Source organism: Pristis pectinata, chromosome 5 (genome assembly GCF_009764475.1).
Source record: "Pristis pectinata isolate sPriPec2 chromosome 5, sPriPec2.1.pri, whole genome shotgun sequence".
NCBI lineage: Eukaryota > Metazoa > Chordata > Chondrichthyes > Rhinopristiformes > Pristidae > Pristis > Pristis pectinata.
Window position 1 is genome coordinate 72,228,994 of NC_067409.1, and position 16,644 is coordinate 72,245,637.

Here is a 16,644-nt window from a genome sequence, read left to right on the forward strand (position 1 = left end):
CATTTAGTCTATTTAAGATTGTAAATGTAAACTTTGTTAACGTAGGGGATATAATGATCAGGCAGGAAAACGAACTTGAGACAGAGAATCAGCCATAGTCTTATTGAATGGCAAAGCACACTCAAATAGCTCTTTTCTGCTTCAATTTCTTATATTCATATATACAAGTTAATCTTGGTAAATGCCATTAAGCAACATATTGTTTTTAAAATGTTCATCCTGGTTTTCAAATCCCTCCATGACTTCGCCCTACTCATTCACACAACTTCTTTCAGCACAATGAGATATAATTCTAACTTCATGAATTTAACGGCGAGCCTTTTCCTGCCAAGGTTCTAAGATGCTTTTTTCTTCTTAAACCTCTCTGCTACTCATTCCCCCTTTAAGATTCCTCTTTAAGCCTTCTCCTTTGGTCATCTCCCCTTATATCTACTTTGAGACTTTTTTTAAAACACTTCTGATGGGATATTTTAATCACATTACAGACAGCAGATAAGCTCAAGACACAAATCAGATATTAAAAAAAGCACATTCTACCACATTAGAAATAAAAATTCAGTTTAATTCAACTCCATAAAAAACTGAATTGAATTTGCAGCCTTTGTTTGTTTTTTTGTTCATTTTTTTTTGTTTGCTTTTCGACAGTACTCATAGATCAATCTTTCAGCAAATTAACACAGGCTACTCACTTATTTGAACCAATGAGAAAAGTATAACAATTATTATTTTCTGCTAAAGAAATAACTTGTTTATACCCCAACATGCTTCAAATTCATTTTTTTTAAAATATATACATGCAACTGCAGCAGCCAAAACATATCGCACAGTCTCAGCAATGGATGAATGTCCAGATAATTTGTTTCTTGTAGTGCTGTAGACAATTAATGTTGGCTAGCAATAAGAGTGAATTCCCTTCAAATAATCCATGGGATCTTTTACATTTACCCAAACAGGAGTAACAGTGCTCAGTTCAACATCTCCTCCAACAGACATCACAGCAGTAGTCCCTCAAATGTCAAAGTAGAATCTGTGCTAAATGCCTAAAAATGTGACTCGACTCCATAACCTTCGTGAGTCTTTTTTTGAATTGGCATAAAATGCTACCACTGACCTTGGTTGAGACTTAATGTGCCAATTTAAACAGTTAACAGCAACTTACATTTATATGCCACCTTTAGCATGGCCAACAATGCCAAAGAGCATTATAAGAGCATTAACAAGCAATGTTGTGCAATGTAATTTAGTAACTTAATAATAAAGGATATGCACAAGCCCAAATTAGGCAGGTCAGCAGGGTATTTATGTCAGAGCGGTTTTTAAATTAGGTATCTTTCAGTATTTGAACCACTTCCAGAAACATGTACTTTCCAGTTAAAGATCAGATGATAACAAACTTAAGAAATCATGCCCATTTCTTGCTTTCCCAATCCAAAGGACACTGAAGCCAGTTGCAGGACTTGTGTGTCATCTTTATGCCTGAGATCAGTTAAGTTAGGAAAGATCAGAGACCAAACCTAAAACATCACCTCCAGAAGTCTTTACTTCACATCAGTTTCTCCAGCATTTTGTGTATGGACCTGCCCATCAACTCCCTCTGGTTTCCCAACTCCTTCCCTTTATTTCATGGTCTACTGTCCTCTCCTACCGGATTCCTTCTTCTTCAGCCCTTTGCCTCTTTGACCTCTCAGCTTCTTGCATCATTCCCTTTCATCCCCCCTGCACCACCCACCTACCTGCCCCCTCTCACCTGGACTCTCCTGTCACCTGCCAGCTTGTGGTCCTCCCCCTACCTTTTTATTCTGGCATCTGCCCTCTTCCTCTCCAATCCTGATGAAGGGTCTTAACCCAAAATGTCAACTGTTTATTTCCATCCATGCTGCCTGACCTGCTGAGTTCCTCCAGCATCATGTGTGTTACCCTACATTTAGCCATTGAACCACCAGGGGGAGCATGCCATCAAAACTGTAAATTAATACCACAACGTAATTTTTAAACAAAAAACAATTAAGGCAAAATATATTATTGTGAAGGTCAATAATTTGTTAATAAATTACAAATGGACTGCAAAATCTAGATACTATACTGTACATGCATTCTACTAGCTCCAACCTATAAGCAGTATGAATAGATTTATGCAGTTCTATTCTGTGCTAGTTTTGGAATCTAGATTCCATAGAACTGCTTTGTGAATGAACAAACAACATGCAACAAACAAACAACAAACAGTGCCAAAAATAAAATGCTTATAATACTACAAAATAATTCACAGTTTCAATGAAAATTGGCCATTATTTTGTTTAAAATTAAACAGGTAGAACAAGTGATGTGATATCTATCACCTTGAAACATATCCACATTTGGTCTGTATCATTATTCAGAGAATGTATTAAAAGAAGCAATCATACCTTTGTGAGACTGTTTTGACTGCCAAAATCCTTTCCTGGTAATGAAAGGGAACAGATTATTATAATCTTACTTTATTATGCAGTGTAATACAACATCTACTTCTATAAATTGTCCAAGATTCAGACATCTAGGACAGTGCTGCTTTCACCCACAGTGCAGCATCTCTGGCTATTGGTAGCTTTCATTCTTCTTTAGTGGTGGTTGCCAGGACCCAGCAGGTAAGCAGTTTTTTTTTGCCAATATAGCACTCTAAACAGATCGGCATCTGAATGGATAGAAGCAATTAGTTTACCTTTAGAATTAAAATGCAATAAACACTTTAGGGAAGCCCCAAAATTATTGGGCAGAGGTGAGTGGGACATATAGCATTAGAAAGGTAGAGACAATAAACAAAAAAATTAATTATTAACTATTTTTGAAGGTTTTTCTGTTAATTACTGTGTTTTTTTAAGAATCATACAATGACAATATTTTCTGTAGCATTCCATCTTAGACAGGAAAGTAAAAAAAAGACTAAAATTACTTACAATGGGCATGTTCGCAAACAATAATTTCCTATTTCCCAAGAAAGGGGATCAATAACTTCAAGTCAAGTCACTTTGACCAAGCAATAACCACTACTGTGCCACATATCTGGTCAGACGTCATCCCAGAACAAATCCCAATCTCAGACATACAGCAGGAATCATCAAACATACAGGAAAATACCCATTTTCTAGTGTTTCCAAACATGGAAGAATAACCAGGGCATTTATTCCCTCAAATTTATCCCACCATTCAATGAGATCACACTTCTACTCAAATTCACCTTCATATTGCCAAATGTGAAATTTCCCATGCATTAGCATAATTAGACAATATTTTAGATTATAGTGTTAAGCAAAATTTGCATTAAAGAATATTCTTTGCATGGTTAAAGGTGGTAATTTGGTGCAGTTTTATTAATACAATTGAAAATGAAATTTCCTCAAAATTAAAACTGACTGATTAAAACTACCTACAATGGGAATAACCCTGATTTTCTATTTCTTCTGGAAGTCACTAGAGGATTAAAAACTTCATTCAAGTCACAAGGGGATTAATAAACTCATGCCAAGTCACCTTGACCATGCAATATCTTGTTCACAAGTTGTGAATAATGATTGAAAATTACATTAAAAATACACAGAACCATTAAGTGAAAAGCAAGAAACTGAAAACCTAAAATAAAACAGAAAATGCTGGCGGTAATCAACAAGTCAGGCAGCAACATGAAGAGTGAAATAGAGCTAACATTTCAGGTCAATGAACCTTCATCAAAACTGGCAAAACCATAAGCTGGTTTAACTGGTGTTCTTATACCTATTTCTCAATGCTATTCTGGACAAGGGACTTCAATGTATATCACACTGAGTGGCTCCAAAGCACCAAAACACACAGCACCCAGTTGCCAGACTGCATATATATGAGATTGTGAAAGAACCTGAATAAAGGACAAAACCTCTTATTCTCATCCCTGCCAATTCATCATCTGTTGTTGATGCACCTGTCCATGACAGCATTGGTAAGAGTTCTCAAAGATACAAAGCCCAGTCTTTACACCAAGATATCATCCAATGTGTTTTGTGGCAATACCATTGTGCCAAACAAGTTAGATTCATAACAGATGTGGCAGCTCAAAACTGTGTATCAATACGATGCTGTGGACAATCAGTAACAGCAGAAGTATATTCCAGCACAATGTAGAACATCATAACCTGGAATAAGCCTCATTCTTTCATAACTATCAAGCTCGGGGATCAACCCAGATTCAGTGAGAAACATGCAAAGGCACATCAAGGAGCAGCAGGCATACCTAAAAATGAGGTGCCAATCTCCAGAGCTAGCAATAAAAACAGGAAATGTTGAAAACACTCAGTAGATCAGACAGCAACTGTGAAAAGAGAAACAGAGTTAATGTTTTAGGTCCAAGACACTTCATCAGAACTGGGACAGTGAGAAAATAAAGTTAGTTTACAATGCAGAGAAGAAAGATGACAGAATGAAGGGAATATCTCCAGTAGGGCGAGGCCAGGATCGCCATGGGGATAAAACATAAGCTTGAGGAACATACCTCATCTTCCATTTGGGCACTTTACAACCTTCCACACTCAATATCAAATTCTACAACAAGTAACTCTGTTTCTCTGTCAGTATCAGACCTGGCCATTTCAACTGCAAGTCATCCACAGTGGCAATGGCTCAGTTTTTCTCTCCCCATAAGCACTGTATGACCTGCTGGGCATGTCCTACAGCTCTCCTTTTCACATGTTTTTACACCCCTTGTTTTGTATTTTCACTAACTGCCCCATTAACCCATCAGCCTGAAGACCTAATCCTAGCCTCACCCTACCAGTGATATTCCCTTTATCCTTTCCATCCTTCCCCAACCTTCTCTACAACTTAAAACTAACGTTTTTGTCCTTCCCAGTTCCAATGAATTGTCTTCAACCTGAAACATTAATTCTGTTGCTCTTTCCATAGATGCTGCCTGACTAGATGAGTGTTTTTTGTTTTTATCTGAGATTTCCAGCATCTGCAGTCTTTTGATTTTCATTTCTTGAGATTGAACACTGGACTATGCGCACACTAAAAAGAAAAAGCAGCATGCAAGAGGCAAAGCCAGGCAATCCCACGACCAAACAATCAGATCAAAGCACTCTTGGCCTGCCACAATCAGTGGACAAAAAAGCAGCTAACAAAAGGAGAAGGTGTCAAGAACATGGACAGTCTCAAAGATGACTGGATGTCAAAGGCAAGACTGAAATGCCAAGTGGATGAATCATCTCACTTTTCTGCTATTAGATAAATCTTTACCCAATTCAATTCATTTCATGTGATATCAAAAATGAAATGGATAATGGTTTGAATACAGCTATGGAACTGGACAAATCCATAATTAGCCACCACCTCCAACCACAACAACAGCACTTGCGTGACAAAGTGGAAAATTCAGTTAGTTACTGCTCCATTAGCATACACTAAATTATTAGCAAAGTGATTGAAAGTATTCTCAACAGTACTCTCAAGCAGCACCACCACCAATGACCTACACAGTGTGAGTTTTGCCAAGGCCTCGCAGTTTCTTGGCCATCAAACTAAACAGTGAGTCAGTGAGGAAGAAGACATTGCTAGTTTTATTTCTAAGGAATAAGATAGGCCAAGTGGACCAGGTATCTGTGGGAGAACATGGGGAATGGGGGTGGATTATTGGATCAGAAGGTTAGATTAATAATGGAGAGAGGCAATGAGGAATCTAAAGTTAAATTTCAAAATTGGAGGTGAGCTAAAAATTGGAGGTAATTGATAAAGATAAAATGGAGCCAAAAATTGGGAGGTAAAACTATTAGAGGTCACAGAAAACCTTCAAAAGAAAATATTTCACATACAAGTAGGAACATTTCCAAAGGAGGGAAAGGTCAGGACACCAACCCACAGCTCCCTGGATGACAAAAGAGATGGAGATGATGATGAAATGATACATGTCCAGCAAGTAACTCCAGTGAGAGCCAGGCTGAAATCAATAAGCTGAAAGGACAAGAGAAAAGGAAAATAGGAAGCCAAATAGAAGAGCTGTTGGCCCATAGGGAAATACAAGAGCTTTCAAGACATGTGAATACTAAGTGCGTATGAAGAGGAGAGTGAGAAGTGGGGTGAAGCAGATTTGGGATAAAGGTGGTGACTGATGCATAGAAGCTGAAGGCCCAGCAGGAATATTAAATTAATTTTTATGTTGATCTTTACCAAGTTAGAGAATGCTGCCAAAATCTCATACAAAGACATGGATGGGGTGAAAATTTATATTAATGAGGAACTAGAAAGGCTGAATAAGCTTAACGTAAACAAGTCACTGGATGGTAAAAAGTCCTGGCTACTGAAGGATGAGAGTGAGGATGTTGCAGAAGGGCTTGCCCTGCCCTGCTAATCCTCCCTAGGTTGAGGGAGGTGGTAGAGGACTGGCAAATATCAAATGTGCACCCTCATTTGAGCAAGGGTGTTTGTGTCTTGACAGCCAACTACACACCAGTCAGTTTAATCTTAATTGTGAAGAAGCATTTACAAACAACAAAGAAGGAAAAACATTAATAGGCATTTGAGAAGTTGGGAGTTGATAAAAGATAACCAGCATAAATTTGTTAACGGCAAAAGAGAAGGCAGATGATGTTGTTGAGATGATTTTCAGAAAGTCTCACAAAAGGCTGGTTAGCAAAATTAAGGCTTATGCAATAACATGGTCATATGCAGCATAGACAAGAAATTGGTTTAAGAACATAAGAAATGGAAGCAGGAACAGGTCATTTGCCCCTTGAAGCTGCTCCACCCTTCAACAACAACATGACTGATCTTCTACCTCAAACATCATTGTCCTGCCCTATCCTTTGATTTTCTTAATATCCTCCATAAACCTCTGGGGTAGAGGATTCCTCTAAGTGAAGAAATTTTTCCTCATTTCAGTCCTGAACTGCCTACACCTTACTTTTGAGACTTTGACCCATGGCTCTAGGTTGATTAGCCAGGGGAAATATCTTTCTTGCACCTACACGGTCAAACACTCCAAGAATTTTTGAAAGCTTCCATATGATCACCTCTCATTCTTCTAAACTCCAGAGAACAGAGGCATAGCTTACTGCTCTCCCTATGCAGCACACCTTTCCAGGAACCAGTCTGTTGATTCTCTGCTAGACTTTCTATGTAGGAAATATGTCATTTTTATGTAAGGGAAACAAAACTGTATGCAGTACTCCAGATTTGATGTCACCAACACCCTGTATAATTTCAATAAAGACATCTATACTTTTGTATTCAAATTCTCTTGCAATAAGGACTAACATTTTTAAAGATGTGCATTCTCAGATGGGCTGGAGATAAACATTAATAAATTCTCAAAAGTATCAGGGCAAATCGAGAGAGTCAGTAGTAAAATATGAGACCCAAGGATTGAGAAGTAGAGGAACGGAGTACAAAAGCAGCTAAGGTACTGTAAATATGGACACCCAACTTGAGTAAGGATATGAAGGTTCAAGAGGGAGAAAAAAGACTGCTTTTCCTAATCATCTACTGTATCTGTGTGTTAGCTTTCAGTAACAGGTCTCTTTGATCATCAACACTTCCCAACTCTTACCGATATTCAATATTTCTGATTTTTACTACAAAAGTGGATAACTTCATTTTTGCTATACTGCACTCTATCTGCCATATTGTTGTGCACTGACTTAGCTTGTCTATTTCCCCTTGAAGTCTCTTTGCATCCTTCCTACTATTCACATTCCCACTTAGTTTGGTCTCACCAGCAGACTTAAAAATAATACATTTGGTTCCTTTAGCCAAACATTGTATAGATTAAAGGCAAAAACAAAGAATAGTGGTAAATAGTTGTTTACCAGACTACATAATAGAAGACCAAGATTTCCTATTTACACTCAGTTCCAGGGGTCGGTGTTGGGACGAATGCTTTTTTTAAAAATATTTATTAATAACTTAGACATAGGTATGCAGAATAATATGCCCAAGTTTGCAGTTAAAACAAACCTTGCAAGCATGGTGCAGAGCAAGGAAAGTTGCATAGTCTGCAAGACACAGATAGGCTGGCTGATTGGGCAAACAAGTGGCAAATTAAATTTAAGACTGACAAATGTGAAATGATAGACTGAGTGACAGAATAAAGAGGGACAACATAAACTAAATGGCATAGTTCGAAACAAAAAAACAGAAATGATTGTAAGATATAGGAGCAGAATTAGGCTATTCGGCCCATCAAGACTACTCCACCATTCAATCATGGCTGATTCAACTCCATTCTCCTGCCTTCTCCCCATAACCCTTAACCTTTTTACCAGTCAAGAAACTATCAGTCTCTGCCTTAAATACACACAATGACTTGGCCTCTACAGCTCTCTGTAGCAACGAATTCACCACCCTCTGGCTGAAGAAATTCTTTCTCATTTCAGTTTTAAAGGGATGTCCCTTTATTCTGAGGTTGTGCGCTTGGATCCCAGACTCTCCTACTAAGGGAAACCTCCTCTCCACATCCACTCTATCCAGGCCTTTCAATATCTGGTAGGTTTCAATGAGATCCCCCCTCATCCTTCTGAACTCCATTGAGTACAGGCCCAGAGACATCAAACACTCCTTATACATTAAGCCTTTCATTCCTGGGATCATTCTTGTAAACCTCCTCTGGACCCTCTCCATGGTTCCTTCACCCTATCATCCTTTCCCTGCCTCAGTGGGACAAACCTATCCAGAACCCCATGCAAGTGATCTCCAAACAACCTCCACATTTCCACTGTCCATTTCCCTGAGCATATCTGCTCCCAATTTACACTCCCAAATTCCTGCCTAATAATTCCTCCTCCCCCAATTATATACTTTCCCATACCGTCAGCTCCTAATCCTCTCCAAGGCAAGGGTAAAGGTCAGGGAGTTGTGGTCACCGTCTCTGATATGCTCACCCACCGAGAGATCTGACACCTGACCAGGTTCATTGCCTAGTACCAGATCCAGAATGGCCTCTCCTCTAGTTGGCCTGTCCACATATTGTGTCACGAATCCTTCCTGGACACACCTAACAAATTCCACCCCATCCAAACTTTTTGCGCTAAGGAGGGTAAATAACGGAAAATAACGAGGTTTTTTTTTTCTCTTTCTAGCGTTCGGGACAGCGGCGAGTGACTGCGCAGGCGCGTGACGTCACCCGGAAGCGCGCGGGCGATTTAAAAAGCAGACGAGCATATCTAGCGGGCAGCGTCGGAGCGGGCAGCTGAGTGAGAGGGAGCAGAGTGGGTTCGGCTTTGGCTCAACGGGCTTCGGCGAGAGCGGGAAAGAGGCGAGATTATAGAGAGGGGTGAGTTATTAGTTTAGTTTAGTGTTGAGCTCAGTGATATTCAGCAGTATGCATCTGGGATTAGTGTTGTGTTTGGAGTGTCAGATGTGGGGCCCCTGGGAGACGACCAGACTCCCTGATAACTACATCTGCGCAAAGTGCACCGAGATGCGGCTCCTCAAGGAACGGATTGAGAGTCTGGAGCAGCAGCTGGATGACCTTCGGTTGGTTAGGGAGAGCGAGCAGGAGATAGACAGGAGTTATAAAGAATATGTAGACAGCACCTCAGTGGCGGTCCCCCTCAAAAACCGATATCTCATTTTAGATTCGGTTGGAGAGGATGACTTCATAGAGGAAGACCTCAGCAGCCAGGACCTTGGCACCGTGTCTGATACTGTGGCCCAGCAGAGGAAGAGACATGCAGTGGTTATTGGGGATTCGATAGTAAGGGGTACGGATAGGAGATTCTGCGATAGCGATAATGAGTCTCGGATGGTGTGTTGCCTCCCTGGTGCCAGGGTACGGGATATCACAGACCGTGTCGAGAATATTCTGAGAGGGGAGGGTGAGCAGCCAGAAATCTTGGTACATGTAGGTACCAATGATGTAGGTAGAAAAAGAGAAGAGGTCCTGAAGGAGGAATACAAGGCATTAGGGAGAAGGTTGAAAAGTAGGACCTCAAGGGTAGTAATCTCAGGACTACTACCCGTGCCGCGTATCAATGACAGGAAGAATAGAAAGCTCTGGCAGTTAAATGCGTGGCTGAGTGACTGGTACAAGGGGCAGGGCTTCAGATTCTTGGATACCTGGGACCTTTTTTGGGGGAGGCAAGACCTATTTGCTAAGGATGGGTTGCATCTAAACTTCAAAGGGTCCAATATCCTGGCGGGAATGTTTAATTTAGTTGTAGGGGAGGGTTTAAACTGATCTGGCAGGGGGATGGTAACCAGGATGCTAGGTTACAAGATGCTAAGGTGAGGGAGAAAGTGTATAGAAACGAATCCATTGAGGATGGCAAGAATGACAGAAGTCAGGATAATTTACTGAATAATAGAAGTACAACAAATCAGGATGTTAGGATACAGAATGTTAGGATCGGGGATGAGGATGTTCGGATACCGAATGTTAGGATAGGGGATGAGGTCTACACGAACATGTCTAAGATAGTAGGTAGCGAAGATAGTAAGAAGGATGGACAGGTAGAAAGTCAGGATAATCTGCTGAACAATAGAAGTACAATAAAATCAATAGCAGATACCAGTCTAAACGTACTATATTTAAATGCACGTAGCATCAGGAATAAAGTAGATGACCTAGTGGCACAACTACAGGTTAATAAATATGACATCGTTGCAATCACTGAGTCGTGGCTTCATGATGGATGTGATTGGGAACTGAATGTCAAGGGGTATACAGTATATAGGAAGGATAGGCGGGTAGGCAGAGGGGGAGGTGTGGCCATGATGGTTAGTAGCGATATAAAATCAATAGAAAGGAAGGACATTGGGTCAGAGGAGGTGGAATCCTTATGGGTGGAGCTAAGAAATAGCAAGGGTAAAAGAACAATAATAGCAGTCATATATAGGCCCCTGAACAGCAGTCAGGAAGTGGACCATAAGTTGCAGATTGAGATAGAAAAAGCGTGCCAGAGTGACAATGTGAAGATAATTATGGGGGATTTTAACATGAAGGTGGACTGGGAAATGCAGCAAGGCGGTAGTACTCAGGAGAGTGAGTTTGTGGAATGTCTAAGGGATGTTTTTCTGGAGCAACTTATTGAGGAGCCCACCAGGGGATCGGCTGTTTTGGATTGGGTGCTGTGTAGTGAACCCGAGGTGATTAGGGAACTAAAGGTAAAGGAACCACTGGGAACAAGTGATCACAATATGATTGAGTTTAGTTTCAAGTTTGAGAAGGAGAAGCTGATAACTGGTGTATCGATATTTCAGTGGAATAAGGGAAATTACAAAGGTATGAGAGATGAGTTGGCCCAAATTGATTGGAGGAGTAAGTTAGCTGGAGGGATGGCAGAGGAAAAATGGAAGAAATTTCTACAGGAAATAAGGACAATGCAGGACAGATATATTCCAAGAAAAAAGGTTTTGAATGGAAAAAAGGCACAGATGTGGATAACGAGGGAGGTGAAGGATAAAATAAAAGCAAAAGGGGCGGTGTACAAAGTAGCAAAAATTAGTGGGAAAACAGAAGATTGGAACGATTTTAAAAAGCTGCAGAGAGAAACTAAGAAGGTCATTAGGAAAGCAAAGATGAGTTACGAAAGGAAGCTGGCGGACAACATTCAGAAGGATTCTAAGAGTTTTTTTAAATACATAAGGAATAAAAGAGAGACACGGGTTGACATAGGACCAATTGATAACGGTGCAGGAGGTATTATAATGGATGATAGTGAGATGGCAAGGGAATTGAATGAATATTTTGCATCGGTCTTCACCGTGGAGGACATAAGCAATGTGCCCGTTAGTCAGGAGTCTCACGAATTGGAACTGAGTTCAGTTGAGATTAATAGGGAGAAGGTGCTAGGAAAACTAAAGGGGCTTAAGGCTGATAAGTCTCCCGGACCGGATGAGGTGCATCCCTGGGTTCTGAAGGAGGTGGCTGTAGAGATAGCGGAGGCATTGGCGATTATTTTTCAGGAATCGATAGATTCCGGCATGGTTCCGGAGGACTGGAGGGTAGCGAATGTAGTTCCGTTGTATAAGAAAGGTGGGAGGCAGCACAAAGGCAATTACAGACCTATTAGTCTGACGTCAGTGGTGGGAAAATTATTGGAATCTATCCTCAAGGAGGAGGTTACCGAATACCTAGAGGCGCAAGGCAAGATTGGACCTAGTCAACATGGTTTTGTGAAGGGGAGGTCCTGTCTGACCAACCTATTGGAGTTTTTTGAAGAAATCACAGGTAGGGTGGATAAGGGAGAGGCGGTAGACGTTGTGTATTTAGACTTTCAAAAGGCCTTCGATAAGGTGCCTCACAAGAGACTGATTAATAAGATGAGAGGTCATGGAATTATGGGCAGGGTAGCAAAATGGGTGGAGCATTGGCTGGTTGGCAGGAAGCAAAGGGTGGAAATAAAAGGATCTCGTTCTGGTTGGTTACCGGTTACTAGTGGTGTGCCGCAGGGGTCGGTGTTGGGGCCGCTCCTTTTTACCTTGTACATCAATGATTTGGATGATGGAATAAATGGTTGTGTGGCTAAGTTTGCGGATGACACCAAGATAAGTGGAGGAGTAGGGAGCATAGAGGAAATAGAAAGAATGCAGAGGGACCTAGACAGTTTAGGAGAATGGGCAAGGAAATGGCAGATGAGATTTAATGTTGAGAAATGTGCAGTTGTACACTTTGGAAGCAGAAATAAGCAGGCAGATTATTATCTAGAAGGAGAGAAGATTGATAGTGCGGTAGTACAAAGGGACTTGGGGGTACTCGTACAAGATACCTTAAAAGTTAACCACCAGGTTGGATCGGTGGTTAAGAAAGCGAATGCTATGTTGGCATTCATCTCGAGAGGTATAGTGTATAAAAGTAAGGAAGTGTTGATGAGGCTCTACGGGGCGCTAGTGAGGCCTCATTTGGAATACTGTGCGCAGTTTTGGGCCCCACATCTTAGGAAGGATGTGCTGACGTTGGAGAGGGTTCAGAGGAGATTTACGAGAATGATTCCGGGAATGAAAGGGCTTAAGTATGATGAGCGTTTGTCGGCTCTTGGACTGTACTCGCTGGAGTACAGAAGGATGAGAGGGGACCTCGTAGCGACATTTAAAATGTTGACAGGTAAGGATAGAGTAGATGTGGCTAGGCTGTTTCCCTTGGTGGGCGTGTCCAGGACCAGAGGGCACAATCTTAGGATTAGAGGGTACAGTTTCAAGACAGAGATGAGGAGAAATTTCTTTACCCAGAGGGTGGTGAAATTGTGGAACTCCTTGCCACGCACAGCAGTGGAGGCCAGATCAGTGGGGGTATTCAAGGAGGAGATAGACAGATATCTAAATAGTCAGGGTATCAAGGGATATGGGGATAAGGCTGGAAAATGGGATTAGAATAGTTTTTTTTTCTTTTTTTCTTTTTCTTTTCTTTTCTTTTTTTTTCCCACCCCATTTCTTTTTCCCTTTTCCTTGGAGCAGACTCGATGGGCCGAATGGCCTGCTTCTGCTCCCTTGTCTTGTGATCTTGTGAATATTTGAGATGTTGAAATCACTCATGACAACAACCCTGTTATTTTTGCACCTAGCGAAAATCTGCCTCCCAATCTCAGTGTCTCTGTTGCTATTGGGGGGGTCTACAGAATAGTCCGAACAGAGTGATTGCTCCCTTCCTGTTTCTGACCTCCACCCACACTGACTCAGTATACAATCCCTGCAGGACGTCTTCCCTTTCTGCAGCTGTGACACTATCCCTGATCAGCAAAGCCACTCCCCCATCTCTTTTACCTCCATCCCTGTCCCTTTTGAAACATCTAAACCCCGGAAAATCCAGCAGCCATTCCTGCCCTTATGACAGCCAAGTCTCTGTAATAGCCACAGAGACTTGTACTGTGTACTGTGTTCAGTTTTGGTCGCCGCATTATAGGAAGGATGTGGAGGCGTTGGAGAGGATGCAGAGGAGATTTACCAGGATGCTGCCTGGATTAGAGTGTATGGAATATGAGGAAAGGCTTACGGTGCTAGGGCTTTATTCACTGGAAAGGAGGAGGATGAGGGGAGACATGATAGAGGTATATAAAATATTAAGAGGAATAGAGTAGACAGCCAGCGCCTCCTTCCCAGGGCACCAATGCTCAAGACGAGAGGGCATGGCTTTAAGGTTATGGGTGGGAGGTTCAGGGGAGATGTCAGGGGGAGGTTTTTCACCCAGAGAATGGAATGCACTACCTGGGGTGGTGGTGGAGGCAGATACATTGGACAGGTTCAAGAGTTTGTTGGATAGGCACATGGAGGAATGTGAGATAGAGGGATATGCGGGAGGAAAAGTTTAGATAGTGTGAGGGTGGTTTGATGGATGGCACACATGGTGGGCCGAAGGGCCTGTTTTGTGCTGTATGGTTCTATGGTATCACAGTTCCAATGTACTGACCCATGCTCTAAGTTCATCACCCTTGTTCTGGATATTCTTGCATTAAAATAGGCACACTTCAACCCATCCAACTGACTGCAATTTTGCCCTATCAACGGCCTATCCTTCATCAGTCTCTCTACACACTGCATCAACCACCCCATCCTCTGACCTATCACTCAGTTTCCCATCCTCCTGCCAAACTAGTTTAAACCCTCCACAACAGCTCTAGCAACGTGCTGCAAGAACATTGGTCCCCCTCCAGTTCAGGTGTAACCCGTCCTTCTTGTACAGGTCATACCTTCCCCAGGGGAAATCCCAGTGATCCACAAATCTGAAACCCTGCCCTCCACATCAATTTCTCAGCCACACATTCATTTACCAGGTCAACCTATTCTTACCCTCACTGATGCATGGCACAGGCAACAATCCAAAGATTACTCCCCTTGAGGTCTTGCTTTTCAGGAGTCTTCCTAGTCTTCAGGTCTTACCTAGTACCAATGTGTACCAGGATTTCTTGCTGCTCATCCTCCCCCTTTAGAATGCTGTGGACCCAATCTGAGACATCCTTGACCCTGGCACCTTGGAGGCAACATATCATCTGCGAGTCTCTTTCATGTCCACAGAATATCCTGTCTGCTCCCCTAACTACAGAGTCCCCTATCACTATTGCTCTCCTGTTCTCCCCCCTTCCCTTCTGAGCAACAGAGCCAGACTCAGTGCCAGCGACCTGACCGCTGCATCTTTCCCCAGGTAAGTCTTCCCCTCCAACAGTATCCAAAGCTGTATACCTATTATTGAGGGGAACGGCCATAGGGGTACTCTGCACTATCTGCCTATTCCCTTCCCCTCTCCTGACAGTCACCCAGCTACCTGCCTCCTGCAACGTAGGTGTGGCTACCTCCCTGTAATTTTTATCTATCACCTCCTCATTTTCCCGTATGAGCCGAAGATCATCCAGCAGCAGCTCCAGTTCCCCAACACGGTGTGTAAGGATCTGCAGCTGGATGCACCTCCTACAGATGTAGCTATCAGGGAGACTTGAGATCTCCCATATCTGGCAGGAAGAAAACACCACTGACCCTGGATCCATTGTCACTACTTTAGCTAGGCACAAGGAGAATAATTTTTCCAGCATGTCTGTTTTTGTTTCAGATTCCAGCATCAGTAGTTTTGTTTGTTTTCTGGCATAGTTCTAAAGTTGTGCATTCTCAGACAGGCATGGAGGTAAACGTGAATATATTCTTAAAAGTGTCAGGGCATGTTGAGAGAGTCTTTAGTAAAATATGAGATCTAAGGACTCAGAGGTAGAGGAATGGAGTACAGAAGCAGCTTTATTACCACAAATGTCCAATTCTGGACACCCAACTTGAGGAGATGCGAAGGCCGAAGAGGAACAAAAACTACTTCCTAGAATAGCTTCAGTGACATAAAATTAGGTTAGAGAAGGTGGTATTGCGGTCCTTGAGGTGATGATCATTGATAAAGGTGTACAATAATATGACTGATTTAGACAGGGTAAATAGAAGGAACCTGTGTCCATTTAGAAATGGTGCAAGGACCAGAGGGTACAGATTTAAAGTGTTAGGCAAAAGAGTCAGGGATATGAACAAGAAGTTATTTTTTTAATGCAGACAGTAATTATGATCTAGAATTATTGTCTGCACATATGATAGTATTAGAATCGAGCAGAGTCTTCAAGGGTGAATTAAATGGAAGTTAAGATAGATTAATTTTGCAGGACTATGGGTAAAGACCAGGGCTATGGAAACAACGGTTTACCCCAATAGGATCTGATGATCAACGGGTTGAATGGCCTCCTTTTGTGCTGTAACAAGTCCATGATTCTACAACCTTTTGATGTCAAATATGAGAAATTCTCTACCCAGAGAGTGAAGATAGAATGCAAAACCCTGATGCCACAGAAAAGCAGTTAAGGTATCCCTGGTGTTCTGACCAAAATTAAGAGTTTTGAAAAGATAAAAAAACTACTAATGCCAGAAATCCAAGATAAACACAGAAAATACTGTAAGTATATAGATCAGCCAGTATTTGCATAGTGAGAATTAGAGTTAACATTTTAGGCCGATGATTGTACATGTTGGGGGTGGGATCTGAACTGGAGGTGTTTGGCTCTCAAATAGAGAAAGCTTGTAGACGGTATGAGAGGGAGGATAGGCAGGTGATAGAGAAGGGACGTGCTCAGACCGAAGGTTTGAGATGTGTCTATTTTAATTCAAAGAGTATTGTGAACAAGGCAGATGAGCTTAGAGCTCGGATAAATACTTGGAGCTACAATATGGTGGCCAATACAGAGACTTGGATGG

The 16,644-nt window shown here is 41.8% G+C and overlaps 1 protein-coding gene across 4 annotated transcripts in view; it reads right to left on the reverse strand.

Annotated features, from left to right (window-relative positions):
• The window catches only part of fars2 (phenylalanyl-tRNA synthetase 2, mitochondrial), a 347,392-nt gene that overhangs the window by 326,572 nt on the left and 4,176 nt on the right, over positions 1–16,644 (reverse strand). For 3 of the 4 annotated variants that reach the window (XM_052016404.1, XM_052016401.1, XM_052016403.1), the window contains exon 2: positions 2,406–2,440. The gene's annotated coding sequence lies outside the window, so the exon portion shown is untranslated. Of the gene's footprint in view, positions 1–2,405; positions 2,441–4,240; positions 4,319–16,644 lie in introns of all 4 variants that reach the window. The other variant, XM_052016402.1, reaches the window with a different exon arrangement.